General features: G+C 41.8%; 2 long non-coding RNA genes across 2 annotated transcripts; one reads left to right on the forward strand and one right to left on the reverse strand.

The window, feature by feature from the left end:
• Positions 1-25,763, forward strand: LOC148685405 (uncharacterized). The gene is made up of 2 exons (XR_015950681.1): positions 1-240; positions 24,751-25,763. It is a non-coding gene; the product is annotated as an uncharacterized LOC148685405 (long non-coding RNA).
• Positions 24,577-27,599, reverse strand: LOC148685406 (uncharacterized). The gene is made up of 2 exons (XR_015950682.1): positions 27,092-27,599; positions 24,577-24,907 (listed from the first exon to the last, which is right to left on the reverse strand). It is a non-coding gene; the product is annotated as an uncharacterized LOC148685406 (long non-coding RNA).
• Positions 27,600-27,612: the final 13 nt, after the last annotated feature.

Below are 27,612 nucleotides of genomic sequence, written 5' to 3' on the forward strand. Positions count from 1 at the left end.
GTAAGTTCATATTGTCTGTTACAAAGACAAGTAAATCAGTTCATGTTATAGTTATTATCCCGATTGGATTAGCCTGGTTTTGTGATTCCGTTTTTGTCTGATTGGCTTAGGGCAGGCAGTGTAGGATACAGGAGAGTAGGGAGCCTTTGTCAATGTGGCAGAGATCTTCAGTGTACCATATTATTAAGGCGCCTGGAAAGAAGAACGTAAATAATTAGTCACATAAACATCCCCAGTGAGGTAAGGGCCATATGTTCTCTGTCTCTGATCTAAAGTTAAAAGCTTTTAGGAGTCCTCAAATTCCATAAGTACAATCCTATACATTAAGGATAAAGATTCTATGGCCCTGGAGAAGTTGTCAAATTCCAACTGTCATCAGCCTCATGTTACACGATCAATGGCCACAGGTTCCCCAGCTAAACATGAACATGAGTTCATTGGGGCTTACTTCTTGGTAGGAATGAATCGGTCTTGGTTTTTCATCTCCTCCCACCTTCCCACCCCACCCCCACCCCCCAAAAAACCCTCAAGAAAATTATTCAGCATTTTCATCTTTCCAATCTTAAATTCAGTTCTCCACATTGTATTGGAAATAGATAGAAGAATATTGTGATCATGAGGAAATACCTGACCTCCAACAATTATCTATTTAATGGCTTATTGGGTGTCTGTGTAGGGGCCTCAATCTGCTTGGTTAGCCATTGCAATATTTTGGTCAGTTTTTATTGTATCAAGAGCTCAGAATCGGCAGTATGGGCACAGACTGAACAACCATTACTATTAACTTTGATATCCATATCATCATGGTTCTCAGGACCATTCCGCATAAGAAGAAAAAAGTCTCTGAACCAATGAGCTTACAATATAAAATTTCACAAGAGGGGAGGCAACAAAGGAAGATAGAGGGCTTAGTAATTGGAGTGGTAAAGGTAAAGGTAAAGGGACCCCTGACCATTAGGTCCAGTCATGACCGATTCTGGGGTTGCGCGCTCATCTTGCATTATTGGCTGAGGGAGCCGGCGTACAGCTTTCAGGTCATGTGGCCAGCATGACTAAGCCGCTTCTGGCGAACCAGAGCAGCACACGGAAATGCCGTTTACCTTCCCGCCAGAGCGGTCCCTATTTATCTACTTGCACTTTGATGTGCTTTCGAACTGCTAGTTGGGCAGGAGCTGGGACTGAACAACGGGAGCTCACCCTGTTGCAGGGATTCGAACCGCCGACCTTCTGATCAGCAAGCCCTAGGCTCTGTGGTTTAACCACAGCACCACCTGCGTAGGGCAAATAGGTGCATACTGTTGATCTGCATGCTCTTAAGACAGTTTCCTTGGAGGATTAAGGCCATGTAGTTGTGTCAAAGGCTCCATAGACAATGTGTACTTTGAGGAGCAATTTGAACAAATAGGAGAGTAAGGCAACACCAGGGAGACAGGACATATATCAGGGAAGCGGGGGATACTGAAGTGGGGAAATGTGAGGGCTGGACTGTGGGCACCAGACTGAAGAAATCCAGGAACATGGAATTAGGATCTGTGGGGCAAACCAGTAGTTAAGAATACAAAGTAATTCAGGACCAGGGATGGAGGAGAAATTCCCTATTGTTTGCATTGCAACAAGAAAGTTCCTAATTTGCACTTCCTGAACCAATGCAAAATCGTTTACACTGCTATCCTTTCAATTTTGCACTAGGCCTTACTAGTGCAAAATAATACCGATCTCCAACCAAAAATGTCTACAAAAGTGTGGAGGTGGGGAACCTTATATATTTTGGGGGAAAACATGCAACAATGTATTATTTTGGTTTAAATTATTTGCAAAAGTGTTTGCATTAGTCAGAAGTGTACAAAAAAGTGTTAATTCAGTAGATATTCATGCTAAAATGCTGGTGAATTTTCAAGAGGTCCCCCCATCCCACAATGCTGCAGAAGTGAATTGACAGTATAGTAAGGGTCAAAGGACCATCCAGGAGGGATGGATGAGAAATAAGCCAGGTCAACTATTTCTGAAGAGTGAAAATTACTTGATTTAAGGATGCTGTTGCAGAACATGCTGCCCATGGTGGCAGATGAAACAATCTATACGCTGGCATTGCAAATGATCCAAGGAAAGCATCTTCATAACAAATAAAAAGATACAAAGGTAGATTCCTGAATCGATTCTATCCCAGCTTCTGACAGAACACAGCCAAGTGAAAAGGGCTCTGTAGGTCAGGCATAGGCAACCTTGGCTCTCCAAATGTTTTGGAACTACAAATCCCATGATCCCTGACCACTGGCACTGTGTACATTGCACAGAAAAAGAAAATGCAGAAACAAATGAAAAAAATAATATACTTACAGATCTATTTTTTTCCAAGTCCCTTCAGATGGAAAACAAAGCAACATGGGAAGTTAATACAATGGCAAACTGAAGGCCACTGTGGTTGGTTTCCCCCCCCCCCCCAGTCCACACAGATACGTAATTCCTGAGTCCACCCATCCACCCATTTAAATTGTGTTTTCTTTGCAGTGGAATGAAAGGTGGGGAAATAACTATAGCATTGATTCGTAAATTATGTTAAATAGTAGGCAGAGACACTAATAGTGTAGCCTGTTTGTTTTTCCCAGTCCACAAAGATACTCTGAGAATCAAGGCACCAAAGCTCACAATCCGAAAAAGAACTTCTACAAAACAAAGAGAAACTATTGTCTAAAATATATAATCTGTTATTAGACTGGGAAACAAAAGGCGAGCTTGTTAAAGCCTCAGTGACACACTGGCCAATAGATATAGGACACGATATAGATCTTAAACTCTGGGGAAAACTCTGGAAAAGTGACTTGAAGTTTGCAGCATGTTCTTCTTGGAATGAGAACTACTTAAAAATGATGGTATTTAAATCCGAGTAGGATTGCTGAGATGTATAAGACTGAATCAAATAAGTGCTGGAGATGCAAAGAGGTGGACATAACATTCTTTGATATGTGGTGGACTTGCAAAAGGGTAAATCGTGTCCTCCTCACAGAGGGCACGTGTTGCGGTGAGATCAATGTGACTGAACCCTAAAGCTGTGGGTGGGGTCGTTCGGATAGCCTCAACGCCCGATTGGTGATCGCTCGTTGCTGGGTTCAATTTGGCCAATGGGAAAGAAGGCAAATGATTCAAGGGACCTATTTAAGCCCATGCACGTGTCGTAGAGCTTTCTCTTTTCGCTCGTGCACCGGAACAGAGAACACCTGTCTTGTGTGCAGCGGAGAGACCTTTACTGCATTCGGTGATATTGCTTCTTTTCTCCTTATTCCTATTCCTCCAGCTTTTGGTTTGAATTATTTTCCCTGATTTGTTTCCCCTCCCACTACGACTCTCTGCAGCATGAATCCCCACATAGGGTACAAGCTTTTTTAGTTGTCTTCTGGAAATTAGTAACAGAAGGGTACTGAGGCTACTGAGAGGCTGAAGCCTCTGCATGCCAGGAAGAAAGTCAAGGCAGGGGGAAGACCAACCTGGCCCCATTAATCAGTCAAAAAAGCAGCAGGTGCTTGATTCCCCCCTCCCTACCTTAAAGCATATACAGTGGTACCAGGGCATTGCTGGCTGAATACAGGGGAGGGCAGAAGATGTATTTTACCACTGTTTGGGAAAGATATAAGCAAAATCATGAGAATACTCACCAGTAAGGAAAGAGCGCCTCCAGGCTGAAATGTCAAAGTGTACAGAAGAAGAACAGTTTGGATTTGATATCCTGCTTTATCACTACCCGAAGGAGTCTCAAAGCGGCTAACATTCTCCTTTCCTTTCCTCCCCCACAACACTGTGAGGTGAGTGGGGCTGAGAGACTTCAGAGAAGTGTGACTAGTCCTAGGTCACCCAGCAGTTGCATGTGGAAGAGCGGAGAAGTGAACCCGGTTCCCCAGATTACGAGTCTACCGCTCTTAACCACCACACCACGCTGGCTCTCACTCAGTTATTTCTTGTTTGCTTGTTGTTTTTACTAAACATAGTATCAAGTGGGTTCTCAATAAAAAAGGGAGAATTTGCCCACTGTTAGCAAGACAACCAAAGCACTCTTACTGCAAGGTCCGTTGGGATGGGAAAGGTTAGGATCCAGCAGATCTCCAACTGAGCAAGAAAGCCTGGCCAACACAATGATTCCACCCTAATATGTCAAAGTACACAATTATATCTGGGTGTCTTACTTCAGGTACTTAAAATGGGTGCTCAATATCTATTGCCCATTATTAGCCAGACCCAGAGAGCAATCTTCTAGTAAGATCCACCAGTATGAGAATGGTTAGGCTACAGCAGATCTCCAGCTGATCTACAAAGTACATGGCTGAGTAGTGCTGCTGTGGCATTGTAACTCCCCATCCTCAGCTCAGCCGAAGCTTTGCAACCATATCTCTCTCATCCTGGGACAGCCAAGACCCCATAACCTCCAAACTTGGAGCCAAAATCCAGAACACTATCTTTCAAGACTCCATCTTCCTGTTTTTATTGGGAGAGTATGGCAGCCATTTTGGTGGTCATGGTCAATCGCAATTTCATGCCATGGATTTCCTCCCCCAAAGGTTCTTTCTTTGAGTATGGCACCAAAACACCACACAGCAACCAAAATGGCCGCAGTTCTCTCACAACAGAAAACTAGACGTTCCTGTATTTGTGGGATACTTGCAGCATACGGGACCCTACTGGCTGAATACAAAGCAAGGCAGAATATTTATTTTGCAACACATAACTATCAGTTACACTTATCGGGAAATATATAAATGAAATCATGTGCATACTCCCCAGGATGACACCCTAATATATCAAAGTACACAATTATTTCTGGGTTTCTTTCTTCATGAAGTATAAATTGAACACTCCATACCTATTGGCCAATAGTAGCAAGACCAAGAGACTATTCTTACAGTAAGGTCCACCAATATGAGGAAGGTTAGTGTCAAACAAATAACTAGCTGAGTCAAAAAGTTCATGGCTGAGCAATGCAGTGCCAACGTAACTCCCAATCCTCAGGAAATCTGCTCCATATCTCCTCATCTCATGTCAGCCAGGACACCATACCATGAAACATATTGTAGCCAAAATTGGGGGTGCTTTCTTTCTGGATGCCCTTTTCCTGTTTTTTATAACAAGAGCACGGCAGTCATTTTGGTTTCTATGAGTTGTGCTATTTCACACTGTGGTCTCCCACTTAAAGGTCTTTGGGGGGGGCACAGTGCCCAAAACACATATTTTGGGGCAGCACATAAGATCGCGGACCTGAAAAGAGTGTGTAGTCGGGGATGGGGAGATCACATTGCGAATTCTCAGAGAAGCAGAGCAACCAATAAGGCCGCTGTTCTCTCACACCAAAGAACAAGATGTCCCACTTTTTCTGGTACACTTGCAGAGTATAAAATGAAAACTCCACATCCATCAACAATTATTAGCAATCCTATGGAAAGATCTACTAGCGTTCTATGAGAAAGGTTAAGTTCCAGGAGATTTCCAGCTTAGCCAGAAAGTTCATGGCTCAGTAGTGATGCTGTGCCAATGTAACTCTCCCTCCTCAGCTCAGCCGAATCTTTGCTACCATGTCTCTCTCATCCTGGGAAAGCCAAGACTTTCGTGGTTGTCTCACAATAGAAAAATAGATGTCCCTGTTTTTGAGGGACACTTGCAGCGTATGGGATCCTACTGGCTGAATACAAAGCAAGGCAGAATATGCATTGTGCCACTACGAAATAATCAGTTACACTCATTGGGAAATATATAAATGAAATCATGTGAATACTCACCGGTACACAGGACTGCTTCCACCCTAATATATCAAATAACACAATTATTTATAGGTTTCTTATTTCATATACTATAAAGTCGGTGCTTAATATCCATTGCCCATTATTATCCACACCCAGAGAGCCATCTTACAGTAAGGTCCACTGGGATGCGAAAGGTTAAGATCCAGCAGATTTCCAGCTGAGCCAGGAAGTTCATGGCTGAGCAGTGTTATTTAAGTGTAACTCCTTGTTCTCAGCTCAGCTGAAGATATGCTGCCATATCTCCCTCCTCTTAGTTCAGTCAGGGCCCTGCTGGCTGAATACATGGCAGGGCAGAAGATGTATTTTGCCAATACAAAGTTAAACTTTTTGGGAAAGATATAAACAAATCAGGAGAATACTCACCGCCAAAGGAGGAATAACGCCTGCAGACTGAAATGTCAAGTGTACAGTTATTTCTTGTTTGCTTGGTTGTTTTACTAAACATAGTATCAAATGGATTCTCAATAAAATGGGGAGAATTCGTCCACTGTTAGCAAGACAACCAGAGCACTCTTACTGCATGGTCCATTGGGATGAGAAAGGTTAGGATCCAGCAGATCTCCAACTGAGCCAGAAAGGTCGTGGCCTGGCCAACACAATGCTTCCACCCTAATATATCAAAGTACACAATTATTTCTGGGTGTCTAACTTCATGTACTAAAAATGGGTGCTCAGTATCTATTGCCCATTATTAGTCAGACCCATAGAGCAATCTTATAGTAAGATCCACCAGTATGAGAATGATTAGGCTCCAGCAGATCTTCAGTTGAGCCAGAAAGTTCATGGTTGAGCAGTGCTGCTTTGCCAATGCAACTCCCCATCCTCAGCTCAGCCATTTTGGCAGTGGCACCCAACCTTGTTGCCCTGCAAAAAGCACCTTATCCAGGTACTATTAAATTGCATGATATCAGAGCAACCAAAATGGCAGCAGTTCTCTCACAATAGAAAACTGGATGCAGGACTGAAATCGCAGGAAGAAGCGGAGAAAAGTGAAAGTGCCTGCTGAGTGAGTTGTGCCAAAAGTCCTTGGTTACTTTGTAACAAGGCAAATTATTTTTGTGGAGGAAAACTATTTGTCAGAGTGTGTGAGAATACTTTGTTTCTTCCCTGGGTGGAGGACCGGCAGCTAAACTGGAGAACTTTAAAAGTCTGAAACTCTAGCCCTAAAAAGGATCTGCTGACTACACAGCAGAAATTAACGAGAGGGGGAAGGGAGGACTGGGAGCACTGCAACAAATACTCTGGGGGAGAGAAAGACTGGAGGCTGTACGTGTGGGTTTTTTTAAATACTTTGAGTTGCCCTCTTCTCTATCCTCTTCGTTTCGAGATTGGGAGGAAGCCTGTTGGATTGAGCCAGCAAGTGGCTGAAACAGAACTTTGTTGCCTTGGCAGCTGGGTTTCCCCCTGCTTTTTCTTCATATGTGGATTAGGTCAAAGTGACTGAAGAGTTGCGGGACTTGGCTTCTTTTTTGCAGGTTTGCAGGTTTTCCGCATTGGAATTAGGCCAACCAAGTGGCTGAAGATTGAAATATTAAAGACTGGTGGAAAGAGACAATTGTTGTTTATTGAGACTTAAGACTGTAGAGGCATTGAGGGAGGGGAGTACGGGTTCGGCGCCACCTAGTGGGAGAAATAGAGACGGTTTGTTTTATATTGTTTGGTCATTAGAACTCCATCTAGGGGCCGGCCTGGAATTACAGGGTGTTGAAATTCTTTATTTACAGGGGAGAGCTCCCTCCTGTGGCGGACGAAAGTCACTACAAGTAAAAATAATAATAAAAGTTTGAAAAATGGCTGGAAAGGAGAGGGGGAAAACAGTTGGACTAGGAACACCTGCAGACATGAGAGGATCAAAACAGGAAGATGTCAAGGACCTGGAGGCCTTATGGCAGAAAATAAAAGAAGAATTTAAACAGAATGAACAGCATATGGAGAAGAAGCTGGGGGAGGTGCAAGAGACAATTGATAAGAAGATTGAAGGAGCAGTGGGTGAACTCACAACCAAAATAAAAGATTTGACAGAAAAATATAAAACAATAGAGGATACAATGAAGAAAACACAGAAGGAGGTGCGTGAGCAAAGAAAGATACAGATCAAGTTAAAGAGAAAATATCGGATTTGGACAAAGCGCAAGAGCAAATGTGGGGTAATATGGCTATGTTGGAGATGAGGCAAAAGCAGATGAATCTGAAATTGAGAGGTATAAGGGAGGAGCCAAATGAAGATATTAAGTCATAAATAATTAAAGAATTGGCGAAGTGGTTGGAAATGACAGAAGAGGAAGTGAGTCACTCCATAGTAAATGCTTTCAGGATTAAAGTAAGATCAGAAAAAGCCAAGGCAAGAAAGGCTCCAGGAGACTGTTTGGTAATATTCAATTCAATGGGTCTGAGAAATGAAATCATGAGACAAAGTTATGCTAACAAATTAATCATTGATGGAAGACGAATAATTGACTTTAAAGAGATTCTGGGCAGGTTCCTACATAAAAGGGAGGGATATAAAGGTCTGGTAGCGTTGCTGAGGAAGAATGGAATTCAACACAGATGGGAATACCCCGAAGGGGTCTTGTTTTTTTATAAAGAGAAGAAATTCATCTTAACAAGTAAGGAAGACGTAGGAAAATTCCTAAGAAAATATGAGAAGTACTTAGGAACACCAGAACAGACTTTTGAAGAATTGGCAGGAGCTGCTGGCGGAAGTTACCCAAAACTAAGAAGAGAGAGGAAGAAGAGAAAGGATGAGGAGGAAGAAGAAGAGGAAAAACAAAAACAGGGAGAAGGAGAAGAAGAGGGGGAAGATGAGGAAGGGGAAGGAGAGGAAGGAGGACGAGGAGAAAAAGAAGAAGATATTGATAAGAAGAAACCTAATCAAAGTTAGACAAGTTCCTTACAGTCAGAACCAGAACAATGGCAATTAAAGTGCTTTCTTGGAATGTAAAAGGACTTAACGATAAGGGCAAAAGAAATAAGATTGAGCACATTTTGAAAAAGCAGAAATTAGATGTGTTATGTTTGCAAGAAATGAATGTGGAAAAAAAAAAAACCATAGACATGTTTTAATCAATAAAGGATTAGGCAGAAAATTTATATCCTCGGATGAGAGTAAGAAGAGGGGATTTGTGTTGTATATAAAAGAGAAATTTGATCCGAAATTGAGCTCAAAAGAAGATGAAGGAAGAGTCATTGTTGTACAGCTAACATCACAAGGAGAAAAATTAATTGTGGTTGGAATTTATGTACCAAATGAGAACAAGGCTGATTTTTACAAGAATCTAGAGGAAAGATTGGCAGAAATTATGGATCAAAAATTGATTTTAATAGGAGATTTCAATGGCGTGGCAATTCCAGAATTGGATAGAACGAAGAAGAGGAAGAATGATGGGAAACTACCCAAAACGTTCTTTGATTTAGTGGAAAACCTGGCTCTATGGACATATGGAGATTAAAACATCCAACGACGAAACAATTTACGTTCTTTTCAGAGCCAAATCAAAGCTCTGGAAGAATCGACTATATGTGGATCTCCAAGGAACTAGTACCCAGGGTAGTAAGAAATGAGATTTTACCACGCACATTGTCAGATCACAATTCGATATCCATGGAATTGAGAGGGAAAGAGCAAAATTCCTTTAGATGGAGGATGAATGAAGACCTGCTTAATGATGAAAAAGTAGTAGAGAAGGTGAAGGAAATTGTGAAAGATTATTTCCAATGGAATCTGAATAAAGAAGTTGGATTGGACGTGGTGTGGGATGCAAGCAAGGCTGTGATGAGAGGCTTCCTAATACAAAAAAATAGCTTCCTGAAGAAAAAGAAAGGAAAAAAAGAAGGAGATCCTGAAACATCCTATGGAGAATGAGAAGAAATTAATAGAGAGACCAGAGGATTCACAGATAAAGAATATTATTTAAATGTTACAATCTCAATTTTCAATGTTGGTGAATCAGGAGATAGAGTGGAAAATAAAACAAATGAGACAAAAGAATTTTGAATCAGCGAATAAAACAGGAAGATTGTTGGCATGGCAATTGAGGAAACGTCAAAATCAAAATGCAATTAATGAAATCAACATAAATGGAGAATTGACGGAGGATCCAAAGGAAATAAGGAAAGCCTTTCAGAAATTTTATAAAAGTCTGTATAGTAAAGAAAAGGAAGATTTGGAAAGAATGAAGAGTTATCTAGAGAAAAATAAATTGAATCAGATTCCGGAGAATAAAAGGAAGAAGCTAAATGCATTAGTCACAACACAGGAAGTACAAAATGCCATAAAACAAATGAAACAAGGAAAGGCCCCAGGATCGGATGGGCTTTCAGCTAAGTATTACAAGACTTTGAGCGGGCAACTAACACCAGTACTTGTAGAAGTGATGAATAATATTTTAAAAGGAGGGAAGATCCCAAGCACATGGAAAGAAGCATACATAACATTGATTCCAAAACAAAATACAGATGGGTTAGATGTCAAGAATTATAGACCGATATCGTTATTGAATAATGATTATAAGCTTTTTGCTAACATATTGGCAAACCGAGTGAAAGGTATTCTGAATGAGATAATACATAAAGATCAAGCAGAATTCCTTCCTGGCCGACAGTTAAAAGATAATGTGAGACATATTATTGATATAATAGAGTATCTGGAGACCAGGATTGATAAACCTGCGGTACTGATGTTTATTGATGCAGAAAAGGCTTTTGACAACATTTCCTGGTAGTTTTTGAAGAAGAGTTTGGAAATGATGAGAGTAGGGGGATCATTCATGAATGGAATTGAAGCAATATATTCTGAGCAAAAAGCAAAATTGATTGTGAATAACGTGTTAACAGATTATTTTGATATAACAAAAGGTCCTAGGCAAGGCTGTCCGTTATCACCACTATTGTTCATCACGGTCCTGGAGGTACTTATAAATAGATTGAGAGAAAAATCAGAGATTAGAGGTATAAAAGTAGGTGCTAAAGAATTTAAATTGCAGGCCTTTGCAGATGATTTGGTTTTGACATTAGAAAACCCAGAGGAAACTGTTGCGGAAGCATTGGAGGAAATTGATGAATTTGGATGCTTGTCGGGATTTAAACTAAATATATTGAAAACAAAAATGGTGGTCAAAAATATGCAGACAGAGGATAAAGAAGAATTACAGCGAAAATGTGGAATGGTGGCAGTAAAGAAACCAAAATATTTAGGAATATGGTTGACAGCGAAGAATATAAACTTGTTTAATGACAATTATGAACCTAGGGCGGGGCCTGAGGCCTATAAGAACTGCTGCTGCTGCTGCTACCAGCCAGGAGGACTCCCCTGCTCAGTGCCTGAAGGCCCCAGTCCTGCCACTCACCACCTGGCCCAGGGCAGGGCCTGATGGGCTCTATAAAGGACTCTTGCCGCCGCTGCTGCTGGGCAGAGAGAGCTCCATTTTGTTTTGTTTTTTGTTTAAATTCTTGTTATTTTTTACCCCATGTTATTTTAAACTGTATTAAGGCTGTATTCTTAGTTTTAGATGTGGATTTATGTGGAAATTGTTTTCCATTTGGTTGTGTATTTTTTGATGTGGTTTATGTATTGTTTGTGACTTTTGTAATTGTGCTACTGCTGTATTGTTTTGATATTCGATTGGGAGCCGCCCAGAGTGGCTGGGGAGCCTCAGCCAGATGGGTGGGGTACAAATAAAAAAATATTATTATTATTATTACTATGTGGAAAGAGGTGAAGAACGATCTTGAGACATGGAATAGACTGAAGTTGTCGTTTTATGGAAGAATTATGGCAATTAAAATGAATGTGTTACCCAAGATGTTATTCTTATTTCAAACAATTCCGATAATCAAGGGGACAGGACAATTCAGAGAATGGCAGAAAATTATTTCAAGATTCATCTGGCAGGGGAAGAAACCAAGGATTAAATTCAAGCTATTAGTAGAAAAAGAAAGAAAGAGGTGGATTCTCTGTGCCAGATATAAAATTATACTACGAAGCATCTTGTCTCTGTTGGCTAAGAGAATGGATAACATTGGAAAATACGGACTTGCTGGATTTAGAAGGACACGACAACAGATTTGATTAGCATGCTTACCTCTGGTATGAGAAAGTAAAAGTACATAAAAGTTTTACAAGGCATGTGTTCAGAAGAGCATTGTATGAGGTATGGGAAAGAAATAAAGTGCTTGTTGTTGGGGAGACAACTACAGAAGCCATGGATGATGCAATTCTTTGTGGCCCTTTTGATACTTCATCTGGTTTAAACCTAGACATCAGTGTAACTGCATGCAAGATTTTGAAGCCAATGTCAAACTTCCATCTGTGACCATAGAGGCAGATTACATTTGATGTATAATTCAGACTCTCTTTAAAAACAACAAAAAGTCTGATCATGGTATGCAGAGAATGGCTATGCCTCTCCTCCCCTGTTGAACTACAACGATAATTAATGATGTTCCATTTAAAAGTAATATGCAATACTCACATCTAGTATACCACCACCCTGAAATAAAAAGGAGGAAATCAATTTTTAGACAATCAACATCTTTTTAAAGCAATGTTTCCCTCAATACCCTTTAATACCTTTGTGGGAATATAGAAATCAGGCACACTTCTGGCATAAACATCTCTTTGTCAGGAGTATTAGTGTACTTTGTGTCATGAAAGGCCATAACAGAGAAAGTGCTGCATTGGCATTCATAACCTACATCAGGTATCTTCAACCTTTTTTAGACCCAGGACTCACTAACTAGGTGTCATGGAGCTGCCAGAGGAGCTGCCAGAGAGCAGTCTGGGGAAGAGGGAAGGGTCAGACCTAGGGGAGGATGAGGCCCCAGTCAGTGACAAGGAAGAAAGGGGAGAGTCAGGAAGCAATGGTTAAAGGAAGTAGGCTCAGAGGTGGAAGGCGTCTCTCATGCAAGGACAGAGGGTCAGCAGCACTTCAGTAGTTCTGGGACTGAAGGTGAGGGGCCAAACATTCCCTCTGCTCAGGAATGATGGGGTCTGAAAAGGCGTGAGCAAAGGAGGAGGGTGGGGCTGCCCAAATTACTCTGCTGGCATGAGAGCAGGAAGCCAGCACTGCCAGAATCCATGAGCGATGGATCAGACGCATGATGAATGACTGCAATCTGTACATATGTATATAATAAAGACCTTTGAAAGATACCTCCCTGTGAGCAGAGGTATTTCTTTGTGGAAAGCTTCCAAAGACCTTCACAGGTGATCAAAAATAAGATACCTAACAGGGTTGTTGTTGTTTTTGCTTTTGTATAACCCTTTAGTCTATCTTCCTAAATGGGGGGGGGTGGAGCTATGTCCCATGCCCCCTTTGCAGCAGTGATACCACGGTTCCCCGCTAAAGGGGTCTTGAGGGGAGGCATTGGCCATAGGCCAAAAGGTTGTCATGTTACACAAATAACCAGGCTCCCAGAAATAACCAGAAGAAAACTTCAGGCAGCTTCCTAGAAAAGGATATTTTTATTGATTGTCAGAAAAACAATTTGTTGTTGTTGTTTAGTCGTTTAGTCGTGACCGACTCTTCGTGACCCCATGGACCATAGCACACCAGGCACTCCTGTCTTGCACTGCCTCCCGCAGTTTGGTCAAACTCATGTTCGTAGCTTCGAGAACACTGTCCAACCATCTTGTCCTCTGTCGTCCCCTTCTCCTAGTGCCCTCAATCTTTCCCAACATCAGGGTCTTTTCCAAGGATTCTTCTCTTCTCATGAGGTGGCCAAAGTATTGGAGCCTCAGCTTCACAATCTATCCTTCCAGGGAGCACTCAGGGCTGATTTCCTTAAGAATGGATAGGTTTGATCTTCTTGCAGTCCATGGGACTCTCAAGAGTCTCCTCCAGCACCATAATTCAAAAGCATCAATTCTTCGGCAATCAGCCTTCTTTTTGGTCCAGCTCTCACTTCCATACATCACTACTGGGAAAACCATAGCTTTAACTATACGGACCTTTGTCGGCAAGGTGATGTCTCTGCTTTTTAAGATGCTGTCTAGGTTTGTCATTGCTTTTCTCCCAAGAAGCAGGCGTCTTTTAATTTCGTGACTGCTGTCACCATCTGCAGTGATCAAGGAGCCCAAGAAAGTAAAATCTCTCGCTGCCTCCATTTCTTCCCCTTCTATTTGCCAGGAGGTGATGGGACCAGTGGCCATGATCTTGGTTTTTTTGATGTTGAGCTTCAGACCATATTTTGCGCTCTCCTCTTTCACCCTCATTAAAAGGTTCTTTAATTCCTCCTCACTTTCTGCCTTCAAGGTTGTGTCAACTGCATATCTGAGGTTGTTGATATTTCTTCCGGCAATCTTAATTCCGTCTTGGGACTCATCTAGTCCAGCCTTTCGCATGATGAATTCTGCATATAAGTTAAATAAGCAGGGAGACAATATACAACCTTGTCGTGCTCCTTTCCCAATTTTGAACCAATCAGTTGTTCCATATCCAGTTCTAACTGTAGCTTCTTGTCCCACATAGAGATTTCTCAGGAGACAGATGAGGTGATCAGGCACTCCCATTTCTTTAAGAACTTGCCATAGTTTGCTGTGGTCGACACAGTCAAAGGCTTTTGCATAGTCAATGAAGCAGAAGTAGACGTTTTTCTGGAACTCTCTAGCTTTCTCCATAATCCAGCGCATGTTTGCTATTTGGTCTCTGGTTCCTCTGCCCCTTCGAAATCCAGCTTGCACTTCTGGGAGTTTTCGATCCACATACTGCCTAAGCCTGCCTTGTAGAATTTTAAGCATAACCTTGCTAGCGTGTGAAATGAGTGCAATTGTGCGGTAGTTGGAGCATTCTTTGGCACTGCCCTTCTTTGGAATTGGGATGTAGACTGATCTTCTCCAATCCTCTGGCCATTGCTGAGTTTTCCAAACTTGCTGGCATATTGGGTGTAGCACCTTAACAGCATCATCTTTTAAAATTTTAAATAGTTCAGCTGGAATATCATCGCTTCCACTGGCCTTGTTATTAGCAGTGCTTTCTAAGGCCCATTTGACTTCACTCTCCAAGATGTCTGGCTCAAGGTCAGCAACCACACTACCTGGGTGTATGAGACCTCCATATCTTTCTGGTATAATTCCTCTGTGTATTCTTGCCACCTCCTGCTTCTGTTAGGTCCTTACCACTTTTGTCCTTTATTATGGAAATCTTTGTACGAAATGTTCCTTTCATATCTCCAATTTTCTTGAACAGATCTCTGGTTTTCCCCATTCTATTGTTTTCCTCTATTTCTTTGCATTGCTCATTTAAGAAGACCCTCTTGTCTCTCCTTGCTGTTTTTTGGAAATCTGCATTCAGTTTCCTGTATCTTTCCCTATCTCCCTTGCATTTTGCTTGCCTCCTCTCCTCCGCTATTTGTAAGGCCTCATTGGACAGCCATTTTGCTTTCTTGCATTTCCTTTTCCTTGGGATGGTTTTCGTTGCTGCCTCCTGTATAATGTTACAAGCCTCCACCCATAGTTCTTCAGGCACTCTGCCCACCAATCTAAATCCTTAAACCTGTTCCTCACTTCCACTGTGTATTCATAAGGGATTTGATTCAGATTGTATCTTACTGGCCCAGTGGTTTTTCCTACTTTCTTCAGTTTAAGCTGGAATTTTGCTGTAAGAAGCTGATGATCTGAGTTACAGTCAGCTCCAGGTCTTGTTTTTGCTGACTGTATAGAGCTTCTCCATCTTTGGCTGCAGAGAATATAATCAATCTGATTTCGATGCTGCCCATTTGGTGATATCCATGTGTAGAGTCATCTCTTGTGTTGTTGGAAGAGAGTGTTTGTGATGACCAGCTTGTTCTCTTGACAGAACTCTATTAGCCTTTGCCCTGCTTCATTCTGAACTCCAAGGCCAAACTTGCCAGTTGTTCCTTTCATCTCTTGATTCCCTACTTTAGCATTCCAATCCCCTGTAATGAGAAGAACATCCTTCTTTGGTGTCTTTTCTAGAAGGTGTTGTAGGTCTTCATAGAATTGGTCAATTTCACTTTCTTCAGCACCGGTAGTTGGTGCATAAACTTGGATTACTGTGATGTTAAAAGGTCTGCCTTGGATTCGTATCAAGATCATTCTGTCATTTTTGAGATTGCATCCCATACAGCTTTTGCCACTCTTTTGTTGACTATGAGGGCCACTCCATTTCTTCTACAGGATTCTTGCCCACAGTAGTAGATATGATAGTCACCCGAGCTGAATTCGCCCATTCCCTTCCATTTTAGTTCACTGATGCCCAGGATGTCGATATTTATTCTTGTCATCTCATTTTTGACCACATCCAGCTTACCTCCATTCATGGTTCTTACATTCCAGGTTCCTATGCAATATTTTTCTTTACAGCATCAGACTTTCCTTTCGCTTCCAGGCATATCCGCAACTGAGCGTCCTTTCAGCTTTGGCCCAGCCGCTTCATCAGCTCTGAATCTACTTGTACTTGTCCTCCGCTCTTCCTCAGTAGCATGTTGGACGCCTTCCGACCTGAGGGGCTCATCTTCCAGCGTCATAACTTTTATATGCCTGTTGTCTTTGTCCATGGAGTTTTCTTGGCAGGGATACTGGAGTGGCTTGCCAGTTCCTTCTCCAGGTGGATCACGTTTAGTCAAAACTCTCCACTATGACCTGTCCATCTTGGGTGGCCCTGCATGGCATAGCTCATAGCTTCTCTGAGTTATTCAAGCCCCTTCGCCACGACAAGGCATTGATCCATGAAGGGGCAGACAAACAATAAGGTGCAGCAGAATAAAAGCTTCTCTATCTGCACACCCCAGAAGTGTTGTGGAGGGTGTTATATACCTTTCTCATATAGCAAAGCTCAGCCCCTTCCCACCTCTTTGCAGTATTCCTTCAGCCAATCAGAATGGTGTCTGCCTTATTAGTTTCAGGCTACAAAGCTGTTTGCCTGTTCCACTAGGTGGCGTTTCATACCTACAATTCTATATGACAGTGTCTAATTCAGGGGTTCCCAAACTAAGGCCCGGGGGCCGGATGCAGCCCAACTGCCTTCTAAAATCGGCCTGCGGATGGTCCGGGAATCAGCATGTTTTTACATGAGTAGAATCCTCGCACATTCTGAATAACCCTGAAGTCTCCCAGATCCCCGGCTGGGGATTGGGAGGGATAAACGCCCAATGCCTGAGCCAAGGTCTCGCTACATCTGAATCTTAATAAGGTTGTGGCCAATTTTAATCCCATAGCAAGTTGTCTTGAGTTATTATTCCACTCAGGGGTCACCTGGGGTTGGGGGACTCTGCCTGTCCACGCAATAAATATTGGCTCGTTCCCCCCTCTGATATTGTCAGTGGCCCCATCCTCCTTGATGCACCATCCCTTATCTAACTCATGCCACTCTTGCCTGTGGCCTCTGCAAGGCTTCCTGATCCTAAAAGACAGATTGTGGTTGACAGAAACGAGAGGTAACAGTTTTGAGCAATTATGACATGCAGTTGATTTGATTGCTCAATATTGTTGTTTCAATTTTTTAAAAATGATATTCCAGTTAATAGTGATGTGCAATACTTACGTCTAGTAAATCATCAAGCTGAAACAGAAAAGAGGAAAATGATTTTGCTTCAATCAACATCTCTTTTAAACAATTTATCATTAGTTAACAACCTTTAATAGCCTTGTGGGAGAATAGAAAATCGGGCACACTTCTGGCATAAACATCTCCTTCTCAGGAGTGTTCCCGTAACTCTTTTAGTAAAAGGCCATAACAGGAAAATGGTTGCAATGCCCTATATCATCTGAATCAAATATGTGTTTTAAATACCTTCAAGTACTACAACCATGGTATTCAGGGGAAAACAGTGGTTCTTTTCCCTACACTGTAGTCTCAGTGAAAGTGGCCCCAGCAGAAAAGGCATAAGGGTACGGCCAAGAAGAACAGTCAACCTCCCTGCGTCTTCAGCATTGTGTTTGCTACTGACACTAATGACCACAGCCAGGTCAATCCTAAACGTCCCATTACAGTCCTTAAAATTTGCCCAGGCTTTAAAAGATACTTAAAAATTCCAAAATCAAATCAAAGCTTCTTATACTTTGTGTAAAGTATTTGTTTTTGTAAGTATTAGGGCCATGTCTTGCAGCAAAGGTGCTTTAACGAGTTTAACCATTTCAACTACACAGCAGTATTGTGGCAGAGATCTAATCAGCCAATATTGAGGGACGCTTCAATGAACGAATTTTCAAAATCTTGCACCACCCTTTCTGTGAGCAGAGCCTGAGTACTTCTCTGTGGCTCTCGTCTGTCACTTCTGCGTGGTTTTTCTAAAAACTAATGTGCAAAACCAGGGCCCCTCATGGGAAAAAACTGCAGACCATTCAGACAATACAGAGAAGATTTACAAGTCACCTCCACCACACTATATCTTAGGTTTGGCTTGCAGGGTTCCTATATGGATGTGGTTGGCCACTATGAGACCATAATGCTGGCCTCATCTAGGAGAGCTTTTTTCTGTTCTTATGATCCTGAAAGTCAAATGCTTGATCACCTCTCAGCATGGCCCCTCATCCTTACTGTTGAACATTTTAAAACTGCCGATATCCATTTATAGGCCCGTATGCAAATTCTCATTTTTTATTTTATTTTTTATTTTAATCACTTTATTAAACCTGAAAACTACTTTGGGAAATTAGATGGTGTGTGTTGAAGCCAACATGGATCCTAGCCAGCATCCAGATCAGGCATCCCCAAACTTCACCCCTCCAGATGTTTTAGACAACCATTCCCATCATCCCTGACCACTGGTCCTGTTAGCTAGGCATCATGGGAGTTGTAGGCCAAAACATCTGGAGGGCCGCAGTTTGGGGATGCCTGATCCAGATGTTCCCAAGCTTGCAGGAATCTTGGAAACCCTTTTATTTATCCACTGGAAACATGAAAATGACATCCATTTTTAGCTAAAGCAGATTTCTTTTTAGTCAATCAGTTCTCTCAATGCACAAAAGATTTGTAATACTTACACCAGCAAGCTGAGGAACCTAAGTTTAAAAACAAATCCAGCAATTAGATTGATTGGTCTGCAAGCCTCTTAAGACAAATAAAATACCATCAGCCCCCCTCCACCCCTTCAACAAAAGCTGATTCAAGTGGTGGCTTAGCTGGTCTGGTTGGGTTTCTGGGACAAAATTATTTTTTATTTTTTTAAACAAAGAATACAGCAAATCCATATAAGAAATTATTAGAAGCAGCTGCAATATATAAAAAAGATCGAAGCCAGCAACAGTTCACTTAAAGGCATTGCAAAATGGGGAGATCTCTGGGGCTCACTTAAAGATCTGGACTCAGAAAGCCAAAAAACGTTCTGTTGGGAGGAAGTTCCACCACCAAGAAAGCTGTGTGCCTAGAAACCAACCTATTCATTTTCAAGGCCAAGTCAATGAGACTGATCTTAGAGTCTTAGAGTCATGGGATCATAGGAAGCTGTCTTATACTGAGCCATATCACTGCCCCATACATCTCAGTATTTTCTACACTGCCTGGTCGCAGCTCTCAAGGGTTTCAAACAGGAGTTTTTCCCAGCTCATGTGTGTGAATATGCACACCAAACAAAGCAGAGATGTTGAATTCATATATGCAGAACATTTCAGCTTCTGCTTTTGGGAAGACTGAAACATTTTGCTATATGAATTCAGTTTGTCTATTTTGTTAGCGCAAAGAAGTATGAAACACTAGACTTGGAGACTAAACTTATCTGAATAAAGTTCCTTATGTGGGAAAAACACATTTTGTCACTATGGATGCAATCCCATGCATACTACATGATAATATGTCCTCTTAAACTTAATGGGACTTACTTCCTAGTAAACAAAACAAAACAAAACAAAACAGGCTTGTGCTTCCATTGTTATCATTTGGATTTGGGAAGCAATAGTTTCTATGTCAGCACCTTCTATTTTTCCATACTATAGAATCCTAAAAGGGAGTGAATTTCCCTTATTTTTATCCAACTGGAAAACATTTACAATTAAATTGATCCCTTAAGTTTAATTGTTAGGTTTTAGATCCCATGTGAAGAATAGCCCCTAAACACAGAGAGTTTTCATACGATCTTGCCTCAAGGAGCATTTATACCCTACAAAAACATGCACCTGCAGCTCACGGAATATCTAGCTAAGCAGTATTGAAATATTCTACATGGCTCCCTTAAGTGCAAAAGCAGACTTACCGAGATGCTCCCATCTGGACAAAAGAGAAAGACAAGAAGAGCAATGGTCACAACTTGGAGATGCATCTTGGCTTTGTGTTGGTGTCTTTCAGGAGTGAAGTCACTGAGGTGAAGAATGAGCAGTTTTACCTGCTGTATTTATACTATAATTCTGTCCTCAATTTTCAAGCCTGGTTGACCAAATGCAATACCTCTATTGTCAAGGGAACCTATGAATTTTGTTAATAAGGAAAAGTCTATCATCACATGGAAAGTAGTGGTTGGTTCCAAACACCAGGGGCCAACTTGGCAACAAAGAATAGGCTGCATTATTCTTCCTAACTTGGGTGTTAAAATGGCCCAACTTGACTTTTTCTAACTATGTGCAATGAGGGATGTGCCAGAACTTCTTTGTGGTATGGATAATGCCTACATTTCTGAGTATGGATGTTTTGGCCTACAACTCCCATAATCCCTAGCTAAGAGGACCAGTGGTCAGGGATGATCTGAATTGTAGTCCAAAACATCTGGAGGGTCGAAGATTGCCTATGCCTGGTCTACATGCAGGCTTATACAGTGGGGCAGCCTGGTACACTTGCCCTAGGCCTGCCAGACTTACGCTGTCATGCCAATAACACCTTGTGCCTCCCAGACAACCAAGGACTCCCGCCCCAGGCTTTAGACAAGCTTTGCACGGGCCTGTCCTATAGAGTTCAGCAAGTTGCTTAGATATTACTACCTTTACAATTTCAATATTTAATATTTGCAAAAGTTCAAAATTCAATACGTTAAACCCCAATCTGAAACAAGGTCATTAACTTGTAATGCCAATAGAAGTAGCTATAGGCTTTTCGGAATTTATCTAGGATGTAGGTTAAATTTTCAGTTGTTTTATGGAATTATGTAAGGATTAAGGATATGTTGTTATATATTAAGATGTTTTTATTTTATTTTTGTTCCTTTTTTATGTCTTTTTATAAAATGAATAAAAATTATTTAGAAAAAAACATTAAGTGCTTCATTTACCAATTGTAGAAATTAAGCAACTCTATGATTTTGTGACTCTACAAAGAAAAACCAGAAAAGCAGCAACTAAAGGAAGCCCAGATTGGCTGGACTGCTCCATATCACGACAAGAGACATCAATTTCCTACACCAGGAAAGACAGCAACTGTTGCATAGTATGTCTAAAATTGAGTAGTGGGGATGCCAAATGTGTATCAGGCAAGAGAAGATAAAAAAAATCTTTCTTTTTCCTTTCCTTTGCAGAAGATGCTTAGAAATGGTGGTGCTAGTAAACTAATAGTAAGAGCATTTCTATTACCGTCTCCATTTTCTTCTGTACTATTATTTTGGGAAGTCAGAATTTCATCCTACAACATGGTAGATGTCCTTCTTGGGAGGTAAAAAGCATCGCCCCAAGAGAGTCTCTCTGACACAAGCTAAATTCTTACAAGCACTAAAAGTGGTTTGCTACCTGCAAAACCTTTAAGCACCTGACTTCCATGCATCTCCCTCCTCCAGGACACTTTTGAGCAGGCATCCCCAAACTTCGGCCCTCCAGATTTTTTGGACTACAATTCCCATCTTCCCAAACCACTGGTCCTGTTAGTTAGGCATCATGGGAGTTATAGGCCAAAACATCTGGAGGGCCACAGTTTGGGGATGCCTGCTTTTGAGCATCCAAGGTCTTTTGGTATGAAATCTTGGTGGCAAGAAAGGTTTCCTCAGCTGATAACAAAAAGTGTCATCTAAGGAATGTAAGCCTTGAACGTGCACATTATAGAGGATGGTGTTTTTCTCTCCTTTGTAGGCACTTGCTCCTATGCTTGGTGGAGCTGGTGGTGATGATGAAGACGATGATGCTAATCCTATGGTAAGGGATACAATCCTGTTTTTTTAGGGCAATTCCTGTCATGGGCAGTGGTCCATCCCAGAACATTCATGTAAGGGTCTCTTATGCAGACAGGTCCTGCTATCAGCTTGATTGTTCTGCAAAAATATTACATATCTGAACATAAAGAATTATGCCCAAACCTTACTTACAAGCCACAATTGGCCCATTTCCTTTGTTGTTTGTGCTCTGCTAGTTGGTAGCAGCTTTTTGCAGGCAGAAAAGGAAGAGAGAGAGAGAGATCAGACAAATCAGTTCCCCACTTGTCTCTCTTTTGCCATCCTCCCCCCAAAAAGCTCAACAACTCTGGTCAATCCAATGGATAGATCACTGCCAGTTTTTTATATAGTTGGAGTAGATCGCAGTCTCTTGGGGGTGGGACGTGCCTTATTTACAGGGTGGGGTGTTATATGTCCATCAGCCAGAGAAAGATTAATGCCTTTTCTTCCTTTTGTAGATAGAATCTAATGTCAATATTTGGAAATGGCAGCAGTGTGATAAGACATTTTCCATTACCTTCTCCCATTCCCCCCCCCTCAATTTTCTGTATGGTGAGGTATGTTGCATCACTGCAAAACATCCCCTTCAGTTGAGATTTCTGCATTGCACAGGGTTGGGCTTCCAATTCTACAATTCTATGAATCCATGTTTCTATGAATCCTTACAGACAGTAATGACAGTTTGGGGCCTGGCAGCCTACGAACTACTTACTTCTATGTCTGTAGCACCTAAGTGTACTCTTTTCGGCTCTGCTGTTCCTCCCCACCCTCGGTATTTCTTCGGTAACCATGCTCCTTTTCCCACAACCACAACCACCCCTTCCCCTATTGTTCCTATTGTACCCAGTCCAAAATAGTAATGATTTTTCTTTTGTGAGAATCTCTGCAGCTATCATTCTGCAAAAGAAGTGGCCACACTTGCAAATGGCACCCAGTTTTGGCAGAAAATGAAAATGGTTTGTTTTGCCTTTGTTTTTAAATCAAACTCTATAGATACAAGTTGCCTCTTCTAGGTAGCGCACACGCCTAACATTTACACCGTACCTTTCCTCAAGTTGTTCATGCTGAATAAGCAGCATAGGAAGACTGAAGTCACCACCCCTGGTTCCAATAATTGTTTGGCCTCTAGAGGCACCCAGAATTTGACAGCTGAAGCAAGTACTTCAGCCCGGTGGCCTGGTCAGCCTGGTCCTTTATTGTTATTTCATGTATTTCATTGGATTCCTAGCTCTAGTCTCTCCTGACTCTCCGTTCCAGTTTTGAGGTTGGCCCTTTCATTACTATCCAAATGGCTCAAGAAATAGATGTGCCTTCTGAACAAGCAAAGGGCCATATTTTATATCCCTTATATTCTTTTTTGCCCCATCTGACCCCATTCTACTGGCATAATTGTTCTTGAGAGGAAGAAAACACTCTTGGCTAATATGTTCCCTATCTCTTTTCACTGAAAAGCTGCGTTACAAAATTCTGGGAGGTGTGTATTTCAAAGGATGTCTTGTTTCAGAAAATGTGAATTAAGTAAGTTCCTGCACAAAACTTAGGAATGAAAGAAGCATTCTATTGTAGCTAATATAATAGTAGGTGGTGTGGCTATGATTTGATTTGATTTGAATAGGTGGTGTGGTGTGGGAGGTGCTCACAACAGTTTCTCTAGTTTTCAAATGTGCTGCAAGAGATTGGTGATCCGTAGTTTACACCCCCAATCCTGATACTTCATATTTATTTTATTTCATAAAAACTGTTATGTTTCTTGATATGTGAAAAAACCCTCATAGTATTTCATTGTCATGAATTGGCTGGATGCAGAGGACTGGTGGGAGGCATCAGCTGAGGAAGCCCCAGGGGAAAACAGTTTAGCGCCAGGGATCTGAGCGGTCAGAGGGAGGAGAGGAAGCAGAATGCAATGAGGATGTATCAGAAGCTGGTACATAGGGTTTAGCTGGTAATAGGGTTTGGTGAGCAAGAAGCATAGCTGTCAAGTTCTCCCTTTTTTTAAGGGAAATTCCCTTATGCTGAATAGGCTTCCTCGAGAGAAAAGGGAAAACTTGACAGCTATGGAGCAAGAAGAGTCTGTGGCAGAGAGAAGTTCAGAATCAGAGTTAGAAGCAGGGGCTGGAGAAGAGGGGGCCAAGTGGCAGAGATCAGACAGGCTGCTGAATAAGCCACGGTTTCTCCCCCTCCTGCTGTGACTTCCTGCTCTCTCCCAGAACTAGAAGAGGTATGGAGAAGGCCAAGCAAAGCCAGGCACTGCAACAGAGATGCAGATTGCTTGTGGAGGACCTGGATGACAAGCTTGGTGGATCAGGGGAATGCTGTGAAAGTAGTGTATCTTGATTTCAGTAAGGCTTTTGACGAATCCCCTATGATATTCTAGCAGAGAAGCTGGTAAAATGTGGGCTTGACGAGGTAACTGTTAGGTGAATTTGTCATTTGTTTGACCTGGAAAAAGTGACAAGTGGGGTGCTGCAGGGTTTGGTCCTGGGCCCATTGCTGTTCAACATCTTTCTAAATTGAAGAGATGCAATAAATTTGCAGATGCTACTGACCTTGCACCAGTTGTGACGAAAACGTAATGCCTAGCTTAGACTAGTCATTAAAACAAAACAAAAAAACAATTTTTGCGTATTTGAGATTTATTTTTATTTTTTTTAAGTTTTTTTCATGCATCAGGGTATTAATTAGGGTAAGTTCATATTGTCTGTTACAAAGACAAGTAAATCAGTTCATGTTATAGTGATTATCCCGATTGGATTAGCATGGTTTTGTGATTCTGTTTTTGTCTGATTGGCTTAGGACAGGCAGTGCAGGATACAGGAGAGTAGGGAGCCTTTGTCAATGTGGCAGAGATCTTCAGTGTGCCATATTATTAAGGCGCCTGGAAAGAAGAACGTAAATAATTAGTCACATAAATATCCCCAGTGACCTACCTGTAACTATCCCCAGTGAGGTAAGGCTGCATAAGGGCTAGGGAACCCTGGTCATTAGCTATGATGGGTGGAGCTGATAGAAGTTGGAATTTAACAACATCTGAAGGGCCATATGTTCTCTGTCCCTGATCTAAAGTTAAAAGCTTTTACGAGTCCTCAAATTCCATAAGTACAATCCTATACATTAAGGATAAAGATTCTATGGCCCTGGAGAAGTTGTTAAATTCCAGCTGTCATCAGCCTCATGTTACAGGATCAATGGCCAGGAATGGGGGCCACAGGTTCCCCAGTTATCATGAACATGAGTTCATTGGGGCTTACTCCTTGTTAGGAATGAATCGGTCTTGGTTTCTCATCTCCTCCCACCTTCCCACCCCACCCCACCCCCCAAAAAACCCTCAAGAAAATTATTCAGCATTTTCATCTTTCCAATCTTAAATTCAGTTCTCCACATTGTATTGGAAATAGATAGAAGAATATTGTGATCATGAGGAAATACCTGGCCTCCAACAATTATGTGTTTAATAGCTTATTGGGTGTCTGTGTAGGGGCCTCAATCTGCTTGGTTAGCCATAGCAATATTTCGGTCCGTTTTTATTGTATCAAGAGCTCAGAATCGGCAGTATGGGCACAGACTGAACAACCATTACTATTAATCATCATGGTTCTCAGGACAATTCCGCATAAGAAGAAGAAAGTCTCTGAACCAATGAGCTTACAGTATAAAATTTCACAAGAGGGGAGGTAACAAAGGAAGATAGAGGGGTAAGTAATTGGAGTGGTAAAGGTAAAGGTAAAGGGACCCCTGACCATTAGGTCCAGTCATGACCGATTCTGGGGTTGCGCGCTCATCTCGCATTATTGGCTGAGGGAGCCGGCGTGCAGCTTTCAGGTCATGTGGCCAGCATGACTAAGCCGCTTCTGGCGAACCAGAGCAGCACACGGAAATGCCGTTTACCTTCCCGCCAGAGCGGTCCCTATTTATCTACTTGCACTTTGATGTGCTTTCGAACTGCTAGGTGGGCAGGAGCTGGGACTGAACAACGGGAGCTCACCCTGTTGCAGGGATTCGAACCGCCGACCTTCTGATCAGCAAGCCCTAGGCTCTCTGGTTTAACCACAGCACCACCTGCGTAGGGCAAATAGGTGCATACTGTTGATCTGCATGCTCTTAAGACAGTTTCTTTGGAGGATTAAGGCCATGTAGTTGTGTCAAAGGCTCCATAGACAATGTGTACTTTGAGGAGCAATTTGAACAAATAGGAGAGTAAGGCAACACCAGGGAGACAGGACATATATCAGGGAAGCGGGGGATACTGAAGTGGGGAAATGTGAGGCCTGGACTGTGGGCATCAGACTGAAGAAATCCAGGAACATGGAATTAGGATCTGTGGGGCAAACCAGTAGTTAAGAATACAAAGTAATTCAGGACCAGGGATGGAGGAGAAATTCCCTATTGTTTGCATTGCAATGAGAAAGTTCCTAATTTGCACTTCCTGAACCAATGCAAAATCGTTTACACTGCTATCCTTTCAATTTTGCACTAGGCCTTACTTGTATAATCCAGTGGAACCTCGGTTTATGAATACCTCGGTTTATGAATTTTCGGTTTACGAACGCCGCGGACCCATCTGGAATGGATTAATTCACTTTCCATTACTTTCAATGGGGAAGTTCGCTTCAGTTTATGAACAGACTTCTGGAACCAATTACACCCATGCTTCGGGTTAAGTACACTTCAGGTTGAGTACTCCGCGGACCTGTCTGGAACAGATTAATCCACTTTCCATTACTTTCAATGGGAAAGTTCGCTTCAGTTTATGAACGCTTCAGTTTATGAACAGACTTCCGGAACCAATTGTGTTCATAAACCGAGGTACCACTGTACCAATCTCCAACCAAAAATGTCTACAAAAGTGTGGAAGGGGGGAAACCCCATATATTTTGGAAAACAACATGCAACAATGTATTATTTTGGTGGAAATTCTTTGCAAAAGTGTTTGCATTAGTCAAAAGTGTACAAAAAAGTGTTAATTCAGTAGATATTCATGCTAAAATGCTGGTGAATTTTCAAGAGGTCCCCCCACCCCAGAATGCTGCAGAAGTGAATTGACAGTATAGTAAGAATCAAAGGACCATCCAGGAGCCATGGATGAGAAATAAGCCAGGTCAACTAATTCTGAAGAGTGAAAATTACTTAATTTAAGGATACTGTTGCAGAACATGCTGCCCATGGTGGCAGATGCACCAATCTGTACTCTGGCATTGCAAATGATCCCATAAAGCCATCTTCATATTATTATTATTATTATTATTATTATTATTATTATTATTATTATTATAGTTAGAATTGAGATTGGCCGTCTGTTCACTGGAGCTTTTGTATAGGATTACAGCCTTATAGCATTCAGAAGATCATATGAATACTTTCCAACAGTTTTAGGAGAACAGAAAAAGAGAATATCAGACAGACCAGCTAACAAATTAAAAGATACAAAGGGATTTTTCTTAACTGATTCTATCCCAGCTTCTGACAGAACACAGCCAAGTGAAAAGGGCTCTGTGGGTGAATGAAATTTAGTGGACCACACCCCTGCTACCTTAAATACTTCATCTTTGACTGATAGGTGAAGGTCCACTACTGCAGGGATGGGGAATCAGTAGCTCTCCAGGCGGTGTGAGATTACAACTCCCATCATCCCTGGCCATTGGCCATGCTGGCAGGGCTGATGGGATCTGGAGTCCTACAGCATCTGGAGTCCTACAGCATCTCTGGCATTGTGTACCAGTATATTGCAAAGAAAAAGAAAATGCAGAAACCCATGAAAAAGGTCATATACTTACAGGAGATCACTTTTTTCCAATTCCCTTCAGATGGAAAA

This window comes from Zootoca vivipara, chromosome 6, assembly GCF_965207765.1.
Source record: "Zootoca vivipara chromosome 6, rZooViv2.hap1.1, whole genome shotgun sequence".
NCBI lineage: Eukaryota > Metazoa > Chordata > Lepidosauria > Squamata > Lacertidae > Zootoca > Zootoca vivipara.